This window comes from Pseudomyrmex gracilis, unplaced genomic scaffold (assembly GCF_002006095.1).
Source record: "Pseudomyrmex gracilis isolate BER0280 unplaced genomic scaffold, ASM200609v1 scaffold_265, whole genome shotgun sequence".
In the NCBI taxonomy this organism is placed as follows: domain Eukaryota; kingdom Metazoa; phylum Arthropoda; class Insecta; order Hymenoptera; family Formicidae; genus Pseudomyrmex; species Pseudomyrmex gracilis.
Genome location: NW_018020849.1, coordinates 102,319 through 121,662, shown reverse-complemented (window position 1 = coordinate 121,662; position 19,344 = coordinate 102,319). Strand labels below are relative to the sequence as shown.

General features: G+C 39.1%; 1 protein-coding gene and 3 non-coding genes across 4 annotated transcripts in view; 1 reads left to right on the top strand and 3 right to left on the bottom strand.

Annotated features, from left to right (window-relative positions):
• LOC109859502 (myb-like protein AA) overlaps positions 1 to 14,446 on the bottom strand; it is a 73,936-nt gene extending 59,490 nt beyond the window's left edge. The window contains exon 1 of the mRNA XM_020437830.1: positions 13,774 to 14,446. The gene's annotated coding sequence lies outside the window, so the exon portion shown is untranslated. The remainder of the gene's footprint in view (positions 1 to 13,773) is intronic.
• Trnan-guu lies at positions 3,116 to 3,189 on the top strand. Its single transcript has one exon. It is a non-coding gene; the product is annotated as a tRNA-Asn (tRNA).
• Positions 3,573 to 3,645, bottom strand: Trnak-cuu. The gene has a single exon. It is a non-coding gene; the product is annotated as a tRNA-Lys (tRNA).
• On the bottom strand, positions 5,341 to 5,422 carry Trnas-gcu. Its single transcript has one exon. It is a non-coding gene; the product is annotated as a tRNA-Ser (tRNA).
• Positions 14,447 to 19,344: the final 4,898 nt, after the last annotated feature.

The window sequence follows — 19,344 nt, the reverse complement described above, 5'->3', positions numbered from 1 at the left end:
GCACTGTCTTCTTGCCAATACTGGCCCGATACTGGCACTGTCTTCTTGCCAATACTGGCCCGATACTGGCCCTGTCTTCTTGCCAATACTGGCCCAATATGAATGCCGAACACTGGTGAACAAACGGGCCAATATTGGTCTGTTATAAAATATAAAAATGGGACAATACTGGACCAATTGTCAATATCGAGTATCGGCTATAAAGGTTGGGCCATTGTTGGCCTAGTAGTATTACTGGAAGTCTGTCGGCAATTCCTACATGGGTAGTTTAACAAATACTTGTCATTTGAAAGATGTTAAGAGCAAATTTTTTTTTTTAATCCCAAGGGTAAACACATGTATTTATTTATTTTTTTTTTTTTTTGGAGTTTCGAGTAGCAATTCCGATCTTTGTTCGAATCTCTCGCAAACAGATCGCGGCAGCAATTATGCCTTCGTTTTATCGCGTCTCGTCGTTGAAAGTAAGCGTTCAAAACGAATGAGTCAAGTGGAGTGGCTGCTCTCTGTTGAACGACAACGTCAAACGCGCCGTAACGCACGCGTGCGCGAGGGTGCGCAGCGCGCGACACACGTCTTTGGATGCGTTTCGTGTACCCCCCGTATATTTATTTCATCGGCATCTTTTGCGGCGTGCCGACCCCTCGCTCGTGTGTACGCGACGACCCTCGAAACAAACGCCTCTGGCTGCTCGCATAGTCAAATGCAGGCTCCGACTGTTCTCTTTTTTTTTTTCCTCGTCTTTTTTTTTTTTTTTTACCGACGCGCTAGTCGCGCGTGCATACCCCTTTATGCGAGCGCGCAAGTTGAGGGATGCAAGGCGCGCAAGTTGCGTTCAAATGAGCAACGGCAATTTGCTGTGAAATTCGCACGGTACATCAACGAGAGAGATACCGAGGCATACTGCGCGTTTTCGCGCGCGAATTCGCGCCACGTCGATCGCGATTATTCAATTAATCAGCCTAGACGAGCACGAAGCATTCCTGACTTAACGAGCGTCGATGATGCATTAATTGCGCGTATTGTAGTACCTGCGATGTCATTAGAACATACTTATTTTTTGTACGCCACGACTCAGTGACAAATAAATAAAACAAATTGTTCTGTACGTGCTTGTTGATGTGCTACTTGCGCTTTAGAATTTCCAATAAATATACAAACAAAACTTAAGTGGCAATTATTTTGGGCGATTAATTAAATTATTGTCCGGAATCACACACGCCGTGATTTGCGATTTGTTTCTTTCTTTATAATCTCGGAAAAGCGCGAGATCGCGGTCGATATTTTATTGGACGTCGCGATGGTGAAATTTACGCTCTCTTTACGCGACGCGGAAACCGCGAGGAAAAGCATAAATCTCGTTTGATTAACGACACGTGGCTTAAAGGACGACGAGTTCCGTAAAGGGTTGGAGACATCTGAAAGATCCGAATACAGAAGCCGACGAGATAAAGCGCCATTCATCGGAGATTCGCGGATTAACAGCGCGTCTCCTACATGCATCAAACAAGCTGCAAATCCTCGCGACGAAACGCGAGATACCTACGTGTGCTTCCCTTTTACTCGCGTTTCACACGTAAGATATTCCCCATTTAATGAATATGTCTCGAAGATTAAAGCGCGTTCTCTGAGTGAAAAAAAAAAAAAAAAAACTATATTTCGTTCTTATCGATCACATCTAAAACAAAATAGATTGATTACGTATTGGCTATTCTATAAAATACATCGTTAGCGCAATTTCAAGACAAAGCAATCTAAAATACACATCCGATCTCGCGTTCAGATATACTTGATTTGTTTATATTACTTCCGTCTTCATTTTTCACATCACGTTTTCTTATCTTTTATCCTGAGAGATCCTGATGGTGATTCTCTCTCGTAAGGAAGACGCTACTATCATTTTCCTTCTGTAGTGCAACGACGAGGATAGAAACAAAATGGTCTCGACGATTCGTGCGAGTTCCTCGACAAGATCCATTGTCGTGGAACGACGACTCGTTTCATCGCGGAAAGACGCGATATTGCTGACGACCAGAAGGAAAAGCAATCGTCGCTCTTCAACATCTTTTCTTCTCTCCCTCGTTCAACCTCCCTCGTCGTGTTCCCGGTTGGTCAAACCACTAGTCAATGGATGAAATCGTTGTCGATCGACTATATAGTCGGTCTCGTAGAAACGTTTTCCGAAAAACCGCTTACTTACGCTCGGTTCCTGAATTCAATTTTTGCCGCGGACGTAAATGGATGTACGTGATTTATTTTGAGGAAAAACTGCAAAAGCCGTTTCTTCTCGAAACGGTTCTCGTAAAAGTAAAGTCATTAAAAGTCAATTTATGTTACGTCATTAAACTCAATGTTTAGCTTAAATAAACTTTTTTCCACTGAAACTGCGCATTTAACTTTAAGGAAACAATTTCCAGAGCAATTCCCAATGTAGCTGTGTGTTCTAATATTTAAATAAAGATCAGGTGCAGAATAAATGAACATTCTCGAATATAGATGTCGGATAATGCATCTATCTTCGATTTATCTTCTTCGAATGATGATACATTCATCTTTCATTTCTAGGAGCGTCACACAAGACGCGAAGAGACAATCGCGCGGAATTCTGTCTGTCTGAATCGAAGATATAAAAGAATCGATACTGTGCGAGTAAAAAAATATATACCGCTGAAATGACAATTTACTTCGTGTTGTTGCGCAACAGAAAAGCGTAGAATATTTTGTTCAAACAACCATATTGATGATCCATTGACTTTTCCTCGTACCGGGTTTTGTTTGCCGATTTCAGCCACCTGCGTGTACTTTGTGCCTCTAAATTTATTCACTTTGCTTTTAGCAAACAAAACTTAGAGATGGAACATGTGGAAACAAATATTTTTTGCGAGTATTTATTTGCCGAGCGTCATTTATTTTGCCTGCTCGTTCGAATATAATGTATAATTAACACATTAATTATTCTACGTCGATCTGTTTTGTCAATGTACTCAACTGAATCTGTTCTTTTGGTTTTTACTAAGCGCTAAATGTGTAATGGGATCACAAGCTGAAAACACTTTGACAAATGTCGCGAGAGGTCATGCATCTGTGTCTTTGGTCTGTAACGATTACCAGGCGCATTGCCTCCGTGGCGCAATCGGCTAGCGCGTTCGGCTGTTAACCGAAAGGTTGGTGGTTCGAGCCCACCCGGGGGCGAGATCTCTCTTTTGCAACCCCCCATCGAAACTACTCGAGCTATTAGATTAAAAATAGAACACGAGAACTGTGTGCGCGATATTTATATTTATAGACAGCCGCGTATTGTTTTTTTTTTTTTTTTATTTTAAATAACCTAACAATAAATTACCTAATAATAAACTTTTATACAGATGATTGTTTGACAACAGATGTTTTGTAGTTTGGAAAAATATAACAAAAATATTGGTACACAGATCGAGAAATGAAATCATTGAATACAAAGTTTCGATCGAATTGTGGATTTGAATTTTTTTGTGTGTGATATTTTTTACATATGATAATTAATATCTACACAGATCTCACAATCAGAACGAAAAAAAAAAAATGAAAATAAAAAAAAACGCCCAACGTGGGGCTCGAACCCACGACCCTGAGATTAAGAGTCTCATGCTCTACCGACTGAGCTAGCCGGGCTGATGTAAGATACGTTTTTATTGTGGTAAAAGAACTAATACATATTCTCTCTCTCTCTCTCCGATTGCTATTAGTAATGAGTTTTTGCCAATAATTAAAATGCAATCGTCCACAATAAAATAGCAATATACATTTCAAACGCAATGTGTGTGTAGTGTAAATAAAACATTATCTAATCCAGCGTAATAAACATAAAGAACTGTTAAATTATAAGATTTATATCCTATGTTTTTTAAATATATACATTTTTATAGAGATGCACGTAATTAGTACACGTTATGTATGTTTGAAATAAAATACTGAATAAATATGTAGTCCTTATTTTTCGTGGTAAACTTTCTCTCTCGTATCGTGTCATGTGCATGTGATACGTTCGTAGAAAAAATGGTTAATAAGACCGTAAGCTAACGAGACTACCGTTCCAGAAGTTCCTGCATAATTAACACCGTAAGTGCTGTAGAGTTACCGCTGGTAACTGGTAGCATGGTTTGCCATATAAATGATATGTACACGTATGCGCACGTAGGCACAAGTCACTATATATTTTACGATAATTTCTTAAACAATTGTAAAATATTCTCAGTGATTTAAATAATATTTGCTAAATATTGTATCTTTTATAAGCGTGATATCTTAATATAAAGACTCTTTGATTTTTATGAACATTAAAAGCAAGAGAAAAAACACGTGCAAACCAGAGATTTCTCAACAAAGTGAATTCTAAAGTAAATTAAATAAACAACACGAATAAAGTCTATTACAGTAAGTAGCTGTGCATTTCCCCGAGGCGTTTTGTATCTACCAGCAACATAGCGAGAGAATACGCAAATCGTGTCTAATGCGAAAATTGCTATTCGCCGGTTCCTTTTAAGAGCACTTCACCTCCATTTAAACCCTGCCGTCACTTTCTATCGCACAAACGTCTGAATTTGCATTAAGCCGCTAAGAATGCGAACAATAGAAAATCTCAGGATTTACAAGAAGAAGAGAAAGAGAGAGAAAAAGAGCAAGCACAGGTATTGAAAGTATTTTTGTGTGTGTATACCCTAAGAATATATAATCGATTCGTTCACCGCGCCATAATATCCCGTGCGCCACCTTTTTGGCGTGAACTCTGCTTTTAGTCCCTTTCGCCATTTCTCACGGGCAACGAGGCTTTCTTGTGTAGACTTACTGCCTTGCCGAGGGATAAACACCAATTTCGAAGAGAAATACTCTCTAAACCATTTTATAGAGGTGTCTCGCGATATTGATTACTGTACAGTGCCACACACTAGTCACATCGTCTAAGTTTACGAACGCGACTTGAATTGTACGCAATTTGTTGAAAATCGAAATAAAAATTTGAGACGAAATATTGAGTAATTAAGTTGATTTGTACTTGTTTTTGTTTTTTTTGCACACAAGATAAAATATCAATGTCAATTTATATAATTTAATTTTTTTAATTAATAAAATAATTTTTTAATTTTCCTATAATATTGTGTGTCTTGGTAATAACATATATTTTATAATAAAACAATTTTCTCAATGATAGACACACTAGATACAATGAAAAATTTTTTCACAATTTTTATCTTTTGATAACGTTAAAATAATCAGTTAATTAATTTTAAACAAAAAAATGTAAAAAGATTCGACTGACGTAAAACCTCTTTTAGTTTGCGCTTCGATATGTTGTACAAAAAATAGTATCGACGAGGATGGGATTCGAACCCACGCGTGCAGAGCACATTGGATTAGCAGTCCAACGCCTTAACCACTCGGCCACCTCGTCTTCGCGTTCAACTCTGTTTTAATATGCAGACCATAATTCGTCGTGAAAAAATCGTTCTTAATGTATCATTTTTATGGTATAATATAATGCAATAGAAAACAATTTTAGATATTCAGCTTTTTCAAACTATAACGGATTATATCACGTAATTATTTAGTTCAAAATTATCACACTGAGAGTCAAATTATATTATTATTAAAAATCGATGAACATTAATTACACATGCCCTATTCGTGATCAACATGTACGTGATCATTGCAATAAGTCATCGCTCATTTATCTAAACTTTAATTGTGGCAAAACAATGATAATTAATGTTGCGTTGTAATTCTCTGTGTGCGCACATGTCGATAAATTGAAACAAACTGCTCTGTGTAATGCGACCACCGGTAATAAGTTATTTAACCGTGATTATATCGACCGTGACTACGATCAGGCCGAAACTTTTATTACAAAAGTTTCAGTTGATTTTTAACGCGCGAGGGGAACATCGCTCCCTACGAGCAGATTATTACATGCCTTCGTTCCGATGTCAAAATAAAAGTAAACCGCCATAATAGCAATAAATTCGCAATCATGATAAATTCCTAAAGTCTAAAGTGTCTAAACAATCTTGTGACCCGTTTTATTACACTTCTGAGACTTTTCCACAAAAAGTCTTGATTGTTTTCTCACGAAATATATTATGTCAATAAATAAGAACAAAAGTTAATTTAAACAGTTAGATAACTTTAACAATTAGTTTGTTAAGATCTTGGTTAACATATTGCGTCTCTATTTGTATTTTATAGAAATCTTTTTAATTATTTTATAGAAAACTTTATAAATTTTTTTTAAACATATACGCAGAATGTTTAATACTGCACTTTTTTCGCACGTGCGCAATATTTCTGTGCAAACGAGGTATTTCATTTCACTGTTATAGATATCGATCTTCGCGCGCGTGCGCGCGTGTGCTCGATTCTTGATACAGATAACAAGACAGTTGTCGACGGATTCGGAAAAGAATTACGCATTGAAGTTTAATGAAGACAGATACACAGACGCACAAACACATGCATGCGAATTGAAAGAGAACTGTCGTTTTCAGTCAATTACCGTCGGTGTAATCCGTCTTGCGTGCAGAATTGGCGAGATACTCGCGGAAGCGGTTCGCTTGTAATCGTATTAGCGTCAGTGCGTTCACCGACGTATTGAATTACGATTAGTTTGCTAAACCAATTATAGTCGTTATAGTCACTGCAGGACCGAATTTATGGTCTAACAAGACCAACAAAAGCAATGTGTAAAACTGTGTGTGTGTTCTTTTTTTTTTTGTATAATAATATTTTTATACATTTTTTATATATTAAGATGAATTTCTGTCAAATTATCGAAAAGAAAAACTCAGGAAAATAATTAGGAAAGTAAAAATGAGAAGAAAACCAGATCATAGAGCAATATCTCTTGTCATTGTGCTCGCTTCATCATCGTTCAATCATCCGCTCTACGGCCCGCAGTCAACGGAATTCGATATCCCGAAATTCCGCGGCGATTGCAGATATTCGTCGAGATAACGAGGACAGAATTCCACGATACCGACCGTGGCGTCATTGCGATTAATCGAAGCTGTGAAACGACAGATGGGACAGATATTTACCCGCGGGACATCCGCCCGGGAAGAGCAGGTGCGTTTCTCTAATTCTACATTGCGACGCGCGAGACCATGAATAATGCAGGCGTGCATTATCGTGACGCGCCGCGCGAAAAGCACCTTCTCGTGCGAGAGCCGTTGACTGACACTCGGCGAGAGTCACAGATTCAAGAGTGTCTAAATAATTACATACAGCACATATGTACGTGCGTCTTCGGAGTGCGCAAAGTGCGTCTGGCCTCCAAGAAAATGAGCGTTAGATTACACTTTTCACTTTTTGAGAAAATCTGGTTTTTCTTCCTTTTTTGTGTCACTGCTCTGTCATTACTCGGAAAAGTAAAAACAAACAAAACCATCTTGTGTGTAGATAGATAGAGAGAAAAAAAAATTTTTCTTTTTTATGTATTAAATTTTTTTGCTTAAAAATTTACTTTTAAAGTAAAAATGTAAAATTGTAAATTTTTTAATTTAATTCAATTTTTTTTATTTTAGTTAAAAATTATTATTTTACATCTAACACATTGGTCTATTGTAAAAAAAAAGTTCGGAGTACAAAGAACAAGTTTGATTTCTCTTACTGAAACAATTCGATTGTTCTTATACAAAAAAAAAAAAAAAAAACGCGCGCCTTTTAAACGAGAGTACATACGGGCATAAAACACGAATGATAGAGAATATATTATAATTACCCCTTGATCGATTCCAATTAGCGTGCTCTTGTCCGAGAAAGAGTCATTTGAAACGGCAGCTGCTCTGTCGCGGCGATGAGACGGGACTCGAGTGAATACTTAATGAATACCCGCACTATCGAGAGTCTTATGTGTCCAATAAATTCACGTTTTCAACGAGACGCAGCCGGTATATTTTTCTCTTGCTATTCCGGTATACTTCTTATTTCTTTCAGACAAAAAGATTAATCGACGACATCGAGAATTTAAATGCTCACATGTGTCGACGTATTAATCGAGAATTCGTTCTCGATGGCGACTGTGTGTGTGTGATCAAATAATTAAAAACCAGCAATAAAAACCAATTTATAAAAATACGATATTTGAAATTATATACCTAAAAAAATATACTTATTTTACGTATTGATTTTGAAAATATCAAAAAACAGATAAATTGTTATTGCTGCATAATTACGTCACTCGTTGCTATTACACGGCTTTAATAGCGAATATCTAGATGTTTTACCCCAGGGTAGGGATGTGATTTATGCAAACGTACGTCACAATCTCGCGCGTGTATCTACCATACTCGGCGCTGATCTCTCACGTTATCGAAAACGAGGTAGACACTCGTCTCGTCGCGCGTACTGCTCTCAAGCGCGAGATGGTATCACGATAATTGCTCGGTGCTCGAATAAACAGATTCGCGCGCTAACTCCTTATAAGGCCGCAATGCTTTATATACGGGGCTGGTTTATATTATGCGCGAACGTTTATATATATATACGCGACACGCTGTGATATCTGCGGTCGATCAAATCCTCTCGTGGCGATTGGTCAACCGCCGAGAAACTGACCGGTCTCCGAAACACTCCGCGTTGTACGTGTCTCGTTTCGAAATTGCGTAATTGAAATCGCGAAGAGATGCCTGATAAAATTTTACGAGAGCAATTCCCCTTCCCTCTCGTTCGAGAAAGAGAAACGTCATTTGACTGAATCGTATTGTCAATATTCGAGAGTGCGCGCGTTTGCGACTAGAAATGAGGCGCAATAGATTTGGATTAAAAACAAAAACGCTATACGCTCAACTTTCTGTCACATCTGCAGCGATATTTCAGCCAATAATTTCTCTGTGCGCGAACTATGTGTGTGTGTGTGTGTGTGTGTGTGTGCGTCTCGAACTTATATGCTTATTCTTCCTTTTTATAGTAACGTATTATTATTGTAGTCAAACTATTTCACATAAAAATCGAAGATTGCTATCGAGGGTGCATTTGCGCTGTCTGTGCGCGCGAATATCGTAGGAGAGAATTATTTCCGTGTACGTGCCATAAATGTGCATCAATGGAAATTCGCCCATTCCCATAAAGATGTAAATTCTACGATGCGTAAAGAGTAAAGCGCGCGATCGGATGACTCGGGATTCCAACACGAGAACGATCTATGCACGTTTGTCTTGCCGAAGGATTCGGTTTCTTTGCCTTCTCTCGAGAAATATGTAAGCTTTTGCTCGTCGCTTCTTCCTGAAAGAAATTGCTGAGTGAATTCAGACGAGAAATACGAAACACAGAAAAATCTCAAGATATATTTGAAAATAATTTTAAATAATTAAAAACGCGCGAGTAATGTGTTTCCGAATTTTTATTATGTACTGACATAATTTTAATTCACCGAATTTTTATTATATGTCCCAACATAATTTTAATTCACCGAATTTTTATTATTTACAAACTTCAAATACTTTTTTGACTTTGTCAATTTTGTTTTTGCTTAAAAACTTGTCTCGAGTGAAAGAACGTTTTGATTTAGAAATTAAAACTAACACGCAAGAAAATTCTGCAATTTTAATCTAATAAATGTTCCTTCGAGATTTATCTTCGAACATCAGCAACGCCAACTTAACCATTTAATAATTAGATCTAAACGACGATTCGCGTTTGAGATCAAACGTCGGCGATCGTCTTTCTTCGAGACTGCTTATTTCGTTATCGTATCGTGGGACGAACAATGTGCGATTACTTCTCGGTTACTATATTACTATGCGGTCGTTAATGTTAATGAACGCTGCTATTACGCTGATGCTAATTGCGCACTATCGTGACCGCATTTGGAACGGATGCGGAGGGTAAATCATCGCGTACGAGGCATTAGTGTCTCTGCGGCACGATCGAAATGCGCTCGTTTTATTTCGTTAATTAACAACCATGACCGGTTGCTCTCGGAAAGCAAGCGAGCACTCACCGTCGTCATTCGCGTATCATCCGAAGTTTCAATATTGAAACCTAAACACGTTTTTTCGTGAGTGTTACATGTCTATCCTACCGTGAAAGATGCACTTTGCGGTCGTTAGACTATCTGTAAATCCAGTACGTAAATCACACCACACACTACAATTACCGCTTGGCTCTCGCAATAGAACATTATCAGTAATACCGCATAAATTACACGTCAGTATCTCCGATTTGCGATTAATGACGGTGAAAGCTTGCTTTCCAGAGAGAATCATCCAACGCCGCGTCTCGTCGATTTTAAAGCGCATTTTCTTTCAAATCGCATAAATATTTCCGTGTTACGTATCGAGGAAAAAATACATTTATGAGAAAGAGAGCGAGTGTGTTTTCTAAACGACGTCTAGACACCTGTGCTTGCAACAGAGACTCGAGAGATAGGGGCGTGTGTCTCTCGATAAAGATACTTTCACTTCTAGGTCGGGACGATAATGCACAGTACGTAGGCACCAGGCAGTGTGAATTAACGACTGCACTCTCGAGGACACCGCGCGAGTTTCGCACGTCGTAAGATCATACCGGCGCCAACGTTGTCGTCGGTCGACGTGTCCGTTGAATAAGGTCAACCGCGGCTTTGATTAATGCCCCGGCCAATCTAAAGGAATGCGACGAGACTTAAATCGCTCAACGTCAATCTATCCGTTACGACAGACACACGAATATTGTTACGTATCGCCTCGAGACACGTTCGAATGGAATATTTGATCGACTGATAACAGTGTGTGAATTACACCGCGTCGATTCCTATCTAACAAAGATACGAGTCGTGAGAAAATCCTCGAAGAGTCCCGATAATCTCTTCGGAGAAATCGAATCTACTTTGAGGTTTAAGATTGTAATTTTGTTTGTTTTTTTTTGTTTTTCGAGAAAAAAGTTACAAGTTAATTTTTTTTACTACAAGATAACAATTTATTTTATATTATTTTTTTTTATTTATTAAAGAATCTGCGCGAAATTTCTATATTGAGAGTAAAGCAATATCGATCGCGATTTACGAGCATCCGAAGCGCGCTACGGTCACAATCCGTTATGTCAGTTATAAAATACGTTCGCGCAAAGCCATAAATTACGCGACACGTACGTGCGTTAATAGTGTCACATAAATTACATCGCTAAATATGTACGCGCGAGAGGATTTCGAGCGTGCACAACAAAGTGGCCGGAGAGAAGGAAGAAGCGAGAGCAGAGATCTCGAGAAAACGAGAATGGGCGAAAGTTTTGCGTGACAAAGTAAGCGCCATAACTGTCGACCTTGGATACTCGCCACGGCGCCTAAAAGCAGATTAAGTCCCGAAAGTGCACTTACATAAGTTTCCTCTTGCATTCGCGGCGCGAGTAATAAGAGTAGAGTGCGCGCGCACGAGCGCGCAGCGGGACATTTGCGAAACGGTGACGAAAGTAACAGAGTTTCGCGCGCGTTACACACACGCACGTGTATTCGTAAATTAAGGTCCGGAGGCCTTAATCTTGATCGATCGAAGTATACCGAGGTCTCGGAGGGTCGCGGTACTATAAGGGGTTAAATATGAAATATCAAGTTCATAAATAAAGAGGGTGAGACGAGGGGGATCCGTATGGTTACATAACTCGCTTTTTTCCCATCTCTCTTTTTCTCTCTGCTCTCATCTCTTTTTTACGCACGTATCGTTTTCACGCATTACCTTTTCGTGACCGTATACGTGTGTACCGTGTACTAAAGACACACGAAGCGGAAATGATAGGATGTTTTAATACGACAAGGAGCTTTAACCCTTGTCTTGCGATGTGAATTCACTCAAAGTGAGAGACATACGAAGAAAAATTGTCACACACTAGAGAAATAAAATTTAAAGTAAAACAGCAAAATTATTGCAAAGATTAAAAACCAGTGCGGCGCGCGTAATAAAAACCTCTCAGTTCATCATTTTTCTTCTTTTACTTTAAAAAAAAAAAAAAACGCTTTTATAAACAAAATAAAAAATTCTGTCTGTGAAAATTCGCTCTCTGTGAATATGCACTTGAATATTCTCATTTGATATTTAATGCGCAAAAAAATGCACGCACGTAAAAATAAACCTGTATTTAATTCCAGCATTTTTCAAACCATCTTTTCAAAATGTAAACTAGCGCGTCGATTTTTTTTTTTCGTTTATTATAAAACGCCAATGTGTTTTTTATTATCTACAGTCTACACCTATCACAATAAATACGCGCGCGGAAAAAATTGATTTCTCACAGTACGCTGTTTTTTTTTTTTTGCGTTTCAATGGACAATCTATTTTTGTTTTTATATATACGCAGATAACATGGTATGTCCGGCTACGGGTAATATTAATGCCACGTTTTTTTACACAATTGCGCCACATTTAAATCGCGAAATATTCCAGTTTGTCGGCGAACCCATCGACGAATAAAATATAACGTCGCGAATATGCGAGGGTGTTGTATGGTGTAAAATTGTACGCAAGCTCATTATACTTTGAGTGCGATCAGTAACCGTAATAACGGCGATACGAATATCAAAAAGATCGTTTGACAAAAAACCATACTTGTTGTGGATATTTGTTTTAATTATTTATCTCGTGCATTATACCGCGCGTTGGTATCGCCGTCCCTAATTACGGCAATTTTTATCGCGAAATTCACGAGTCAAGCCTCGCGATACGAGAGAGAGAGAGATATACGATTGGAGGAATTTTTAATCACGCTCGATTAATCGCGTACATAACGCGTATTATTGCCATCGTAAAATCATTTAAGTAATTGCCACTACCGAGAGCGCGAACGTTTACGGAATTCGAATGTAATAAACGTTCGATGCAGCGAAAAAAAAAACAGCTTTGATTGATGATTTTTTTTATTGTACTGTATGAGAGATCTTGAAACTCGCGATTTTTTGATTTTTTAATGAGACTGACGATTTTGAAAAAAAAAATAATAATAATAATTTCTTCTCCGGAATGGTAGAGATATCACAATATTTTATCTTTGGTTTTTATATATGTCATGTAAACTTGTTTATCACACACGCGACGTAACATGTGCGTACGAGAAAAAAGTAATCGTTTTACGGCTAGTTGCTCTACGGCCAGTTCTTGAACTTTTAAAATTCTCCGGAGCACACACGGTGCCAGATATACGTTTACTGCTTACGCCTGACAAATGCGGATCTGGGAAATCGTCCGATAACACACATATGCTCATGTTGCTTATCACCGGCGGAGTGCAGTGAACCGCGATGCCACGGACTAGTCGGTTTAAATAATGACCGTGTAACCAACGCGTATGAAAAACGCGCGCGACGGGACAAGAAATCCAATCTTCTTATCGCGCGCGCGATCGCAAGAAATTCTCGTTTAGCGACGACGAGACGCGCAACGACGCGAGTTGATTTTGCTGAAAATTGATTAGGTATTGCTCATGCATAAAATTCACATCGCGTACGTATATATGTCTTTCTTTCTGCGAATATTTATTACACTTATGGAAAAAAAAAAGAAAAAAAAAAACGCGCGATGATCTTATCGCGTGTGTATTTTCGAGATATTTCAAATATCGATTTTATTTCGCGTTCGCTTCTACTTCGATCGGCGATTATTTCTTTTGTTATTTTTCCGATTTCGTGCAAAACAACTTTACCGAAGCAAACTTATTTTTCTCTTGCGTGTAATTCTTTCGAGAGTTGACGTCAGTGATAATTTTGTTGATAAATTGCTTGCGAGGTTCAATGCCACACAAGGAGATACATAATCTCACATTGTATAAAATAATATTTGTATGTACATGCCCCGATGGATGCGCAACGTCGTCACTTGGTTGTTTCTTCGTAATTCCGCATTCCTTATTGCTGCTGATTATTTCCTTCTCATCGGATAATCGTCCACACGCTGTGATTGCGATCACCGAAACGCGGTGAATAACGTCCGTCACGACGACCGTTCGTTATTTTCTATACAGCACTCCCGGGCAGTATGTCACCGCACGTTTCGACTTACGGGACAAGCGAACAACACGATGTATATACACATGCGCGTTGATAAACATACTAGTTCCACCGGTTATAAATCTCGTGTGATACTACGATGTTACAATTTTTCATCGTAAAAAAATTCAAGACGTAACGTAAACGAATATCGCAATCGGATTATATGTCGAGCAAGTGAAAATCACCTTGCCGGCGCTGATTGCCGGCAATTGTCTGACGATTTTCTTGTTAAAAACAAATCTTCTTGTTAAAAAGTAATAGACTATATGTCAAGTGCTTCGAGACGTGATGATACGACGTAATGAGTGAAACACACATTTATAAATGTCGCTATAAATGTCAACAAAAGTACACGCGATAGCGTACTTTACTCTGTTTAATTATATGTTCGCGTAATTATCCGTTTATTTAATTTGTTACTCGCACACGAAATTTACGTTTGACACGCGAACGATGCAAAGAAATACGGAGCAGTCGCTTACTTTACCGCGACTGACGCGAGTGCACGAAACAAACTGAAGTTGTCGCAAATGTTGAGCACGTGATATCCGAACCATTCTCTCATTGGCTACATATATATACATATATATATATAACAACTTTTACTCTACCGCTCTTAAAATTAAAACTATTATTTATTAAAATAATTGAATTCATCAACAAGATTCATATTATGTGATTTTGCTTCACGCCGCAAAAGTGTTGCACTTTGAATATTTAATGAAGTCAGTCCGGACTAATAAAGCGGTTTTTTATAAGCACAAGCAAGAGTAACTGATAAAAAAAAAAGTTCACCTGCGTGTTTCCGTAGTTTTTTTTTTTTTTTTTTTATGACGCAACACTGCCCGCATTTAATTTTACGATAGTAATAACCTTATAACTAATAATATTTCTCTTTCGGCCATCAACCGTGCGCGTTAAAATGTCGTTATTAAGGTTATTAAGGTTAATAATCCTTGGATAACGGAAGTTTATATGTTTCATAATTTTTCGGACCACAAGCTGTGTGGCCCCCTAAATATCGAGCGAGAGGTATTACATAATTCAAGTTTATTATAAAATTGTGTGTAATCTCCTTTACCTTCACGAATGATTAAAGAATATCGTAACGTAATAAGAAAACAGCCAAGTTGAAATTAATTTATAGTGTTATCTAACTTCGTGCTCTCTCAAAACTTTCTCGAAAACTACTGGCCGCGCATCCAGCGTAAACTGAGGCGAGCTTGAAAGCTTTCTGCGAAATTTTTCCGTTGCGAGCAAATTCGATCGTTTCGCGCTCGTGTTTATTTTGCGCTACTTTAATCTAATTAATTCCGATAAAACGACGGCGCCGTAAGAGCGTCGGCGAAACCGGTATAGAGCCCGGGCGCATTCTCGTGCGGCGCGACAGTATAAGTATTCTTTCTCCTTCTTCTTCCTCGTTCTCAGCATCTCTTCTTGTGAATCTACTTTGTTTCTCGGCTCGAGTCTGCGCTTCGTTATCGCAGTGGTTGCCGGCTAAATGTAGAAACCGACGATAAAACGGGTTTTACACGTAGAACCGGGAGCCGCGGATCACGTTCGGTGGAATGCACCGAACTGAACTGTTGGCGAGTGAATCGCTCATGAATTAAAGTTGCCGTGATCAGAAACGACCTGATTATTCATTAATAAAACGACGAATTCTCTCGTCAGCTGCAGCAGCAACGGCAGCTCGTTCGACCGCATGTTGCATCGGTATTTTACGGCGTGCCGGTATATTGCGCAATATTGCGGGCACATTGCGGCGAGGCGAGGTTAGATGGAAAGGTTGGGACACTTGAAAGCACTCGGTGATAGTCGCACAGCGGAATTACGCGTGCTCCGCGCTGTCACAACATAAAAGACAGTTATCGATCGCGACGTTTCCGTTGAACACGATTTCTAAATTTAGATCTCTCTTTCTTTCTCTCTCTCTCTTTCTCTCTGAAAGTTTTATTGAGGAAACGCGACCGTTAGACCTTATCTCTGAGAAATCTGTACTCAAAATCTTTTGATAAGACTCAAGTTGTTGTGTGTAATCGCGATAAACGGTTCCGCGATTATGTGTTGATTGCGATCGCAATTATTACCACTTTTGTTTCGCATACACGGCGATTGCAAGAACGAGCCTAATTCGTAATTGTTCGTGAAAACAAGGTACTCTTCCGAGGTCGAATAACGTAATAACATCGCGAGGCCGTTTTCGGTGTATTTACTGCGTGCCGCGTGAATAACCGCTGCAATTACCAAGTGCACGAAAGAACGTATTAACCTTCTTGACCCGTCGCGATCTTTCGACCTTACGGAGAGGTCCGGTTATTTGGCCGATCTGGATCATGCTTATTACTCTTGAATGCCGAGTACAGCCTGTCGCGAACGGTTACGCCTATTGCAATCGCCGAAACTGACATGTTATATATATTTAAAATATTAAACGTCACATGCATGAGATACATAATACATAAAATTATGAACAGTGCGCGTTTGTTATCGTATTGATAAAAAACAAATTAGCAAGTAAAAACTTGCAGGTACGTTACGAATTGCAATCGCGCAGAAATGTCAAAATTTTCCAAAAATATATGAGAGAAGAGCAATACTTGTTTTTCAGCAAAAACTGCAATTGGCTATTTCTTTCTCATTGCGCTCTCTCTTTAATTGTTGTTAAGTGTTTCTTGAAGACGTATAAAGGCGCGAAGTCGTGCGCGCGCGGAAGAGTTTTCTCCTTCTTTTATAATTCTCGCACCTCTCTATTTCACGGCCGCCACGGTGATATATATTTCACGCGCGTCGGACATTAATCAGAACGGCAACCGCATTTTTGCGCGTCTGGGACTCCGCGATTTTCAGAAGAAGGAGAGGAACCCCTTTTCCTTCCTCTTCCTTCTTGTTTCACGAGCGTTTACAAGCGCGCGTGAAAGAAGAAATCCCGAAGAAACTCCCGGGCGAACGCGTATCTCGCGAGAGCGCGACATTAATCAACGCGGTTCAACATTGTACCGTTTTTTTTTTTTTTTACAACGAAGGTGCTCTCGAACGAACGTTTTTTGCGTGTCCGCTGGCACCGGTGTGTCCATAAACGGAAAGATGAGAAAAGGATGGCGCCCCGTTGCGTGTGGCGCTTTTGCGAAACGCAACGGGACGAATATATATGTACCGGGACTATCTTTTGCACGAAGATAAATTAATGATTGTTGCTCCGCCCGACTCGAATTTTTCTCATCCAATGAAAGGTGAGGGAAGTATGTCGCGAAAGTTGGATTAAAGTTGCTAAGTTATTCGTATAAGATAAAAAAAAAACTTATCGCATCGAATTATTTGTAATAAAAAAACCGGAATAAATTACAAAGATATGAAACTTAGATAATTATGTGGATCTCATTGTTGGAACAGGAAAAAAACTGGAATACTTGAAAATATCATTACATCACATTCGCCTTGCGGCCCTTCACAGTTGCCATGTGCAACAATGCGGGGCACCATAAATACCCGACGATACTATCAACCGTAGGAAGAAAGGGTTAATCCCCCGATAGAGTGAGTGGAGTCTCCGGTATCGGTTCAGTGACTCGGGAGACGGCGCCGTCCGTCGCGCATCGTCCTTTTATTTACGGTATTCTTGTGTATTCCAATAAAACGTCTCCTTGTAAAGCGCGTCCAGCGCAGCACCGCGTCGGCGACAAAGAGAAAAAGGGCCGCGTATCAGTCTGCGTTTCTCGACGCGAGTGACAACGACGGCGACGACGAGGACGACGAAGAGCTTCCTTCTAAGAGAGATGCGGTCTTACCGCTTTTTTCCTGTTACCAGTGCAAGACGCGCTACCCGCTTTGTCTGCCCGAATGGAAATTAGATCCGCTCTCGTTCCTTCTTCTTTTTCCCTGTTTGCGACGCGCACGCGCGTGCGGATCCCGGGATTGAAAAAGCCGGAGACTTTTATCTCCGACGTAAGCAGATTCTGTTTGAAATCTCCATTTCAGTCGGAATTATGTTCCGTCGTCTCGCCCGCTCGTCAGACGACGCTTCCGGAATTATTCCGAGTCTTCGTCACTTTATTTAGATACTCCATCAAAAGCACAGTTGAAGGAAAAGAACTTGTGGATTTAGCGATTTACAATCTCTTGTACAAACAAGACGTAGAGAATTTAAATTGTCAGCTTGAATTTTTATATATCGTCGCAAAATTTTCATACTTGTTAACATTCTCAAAATAGTTTTTTATCATCTTTCAACGTCCTGCAATTTACACGCCTTGTGCAGAATTGCAATGTTTTAGATTTTTTTTTAATTTAAAAATTTTACTTTCTATCTGTGTAATTAAAAACATTTTGAGGCAGAGATATTCCGGGAAAATATTTGTTCTCTCTTGTGCAGTTTATTTTTGAATAAATACGTCGACTAAATAGATATAGTTGCCTCTGTGCGTCCTACATTTTATTTATATATATATATTTAAAAAATAAATATATTTTTTTGTCGGTTCTCTCTGTGTATTGCAAGATAGACTTGCAAAACTCATTTCGCCGCAAGTGGAATAGAATAGGTGATATTGAACGAAATGCCTCGGGTCACAGAGGATGAACTCTTTCATAGAACACGGCTAGACATGGTGGCGGTAGAAAAAAAGATTGAAAGTGATTGCATTTCACTTTGTGATCAAAGTGAATCTTTGTGATCTGGACTCGCTCGTTTTCGTGCTTTGTCGGTGCGTCCAAGCCCGAATTCGAGAAGTAAACATATCCTCTGTTCGCGATGATAATCATAAGCGACGGAACGGATTCTGCATTTTTTTCTTTCTTTTTTTTTTTTTTTTTGAAGATTTAAAAAGAAAATTTTAAGAGAATATTTGAAATTGTTTGGAAATTATTGAAAAAACTATATGCTGTATAATTAATTGCACGGCGCAATTAATTTGTCTATTTTAAAAGTTTGTTTTTGAAAATTTGTCCGGCCCTTTCTGTTTCACATACTATTGCTCGACTTAACGGACATAAAAGTAACAATGTAAGGATTGTGTTCAACCACTTGTCGAGGTTGCGAATAGGAAAAGAGAGGGAGGAGAGAAACGGAGTAGACAAAGAGAGGATGCTAATCTCCTTTTGTATGGAAAAACCGAGAGAACAGCCTGTCGGTGCGCAGACTGTCAAGTCAGGCTTTCGAATAACCCATTCACTCGGTGCAATATACCGTGTTAATATAGTGCATCCCGTCTAGACGGTAGCGGCCGTTCTAGTTGAACGAAAAATTACCTCGTTATGTCGCGAAGTCCTGCGGAAAGAACCGGGAAAGAACAGAAATGAAATGAATTTGAAGAAGAATACAATCCACGTCACTCGAGGTAGAATTTTTATCTCGAAAAAAAAAAAGATGT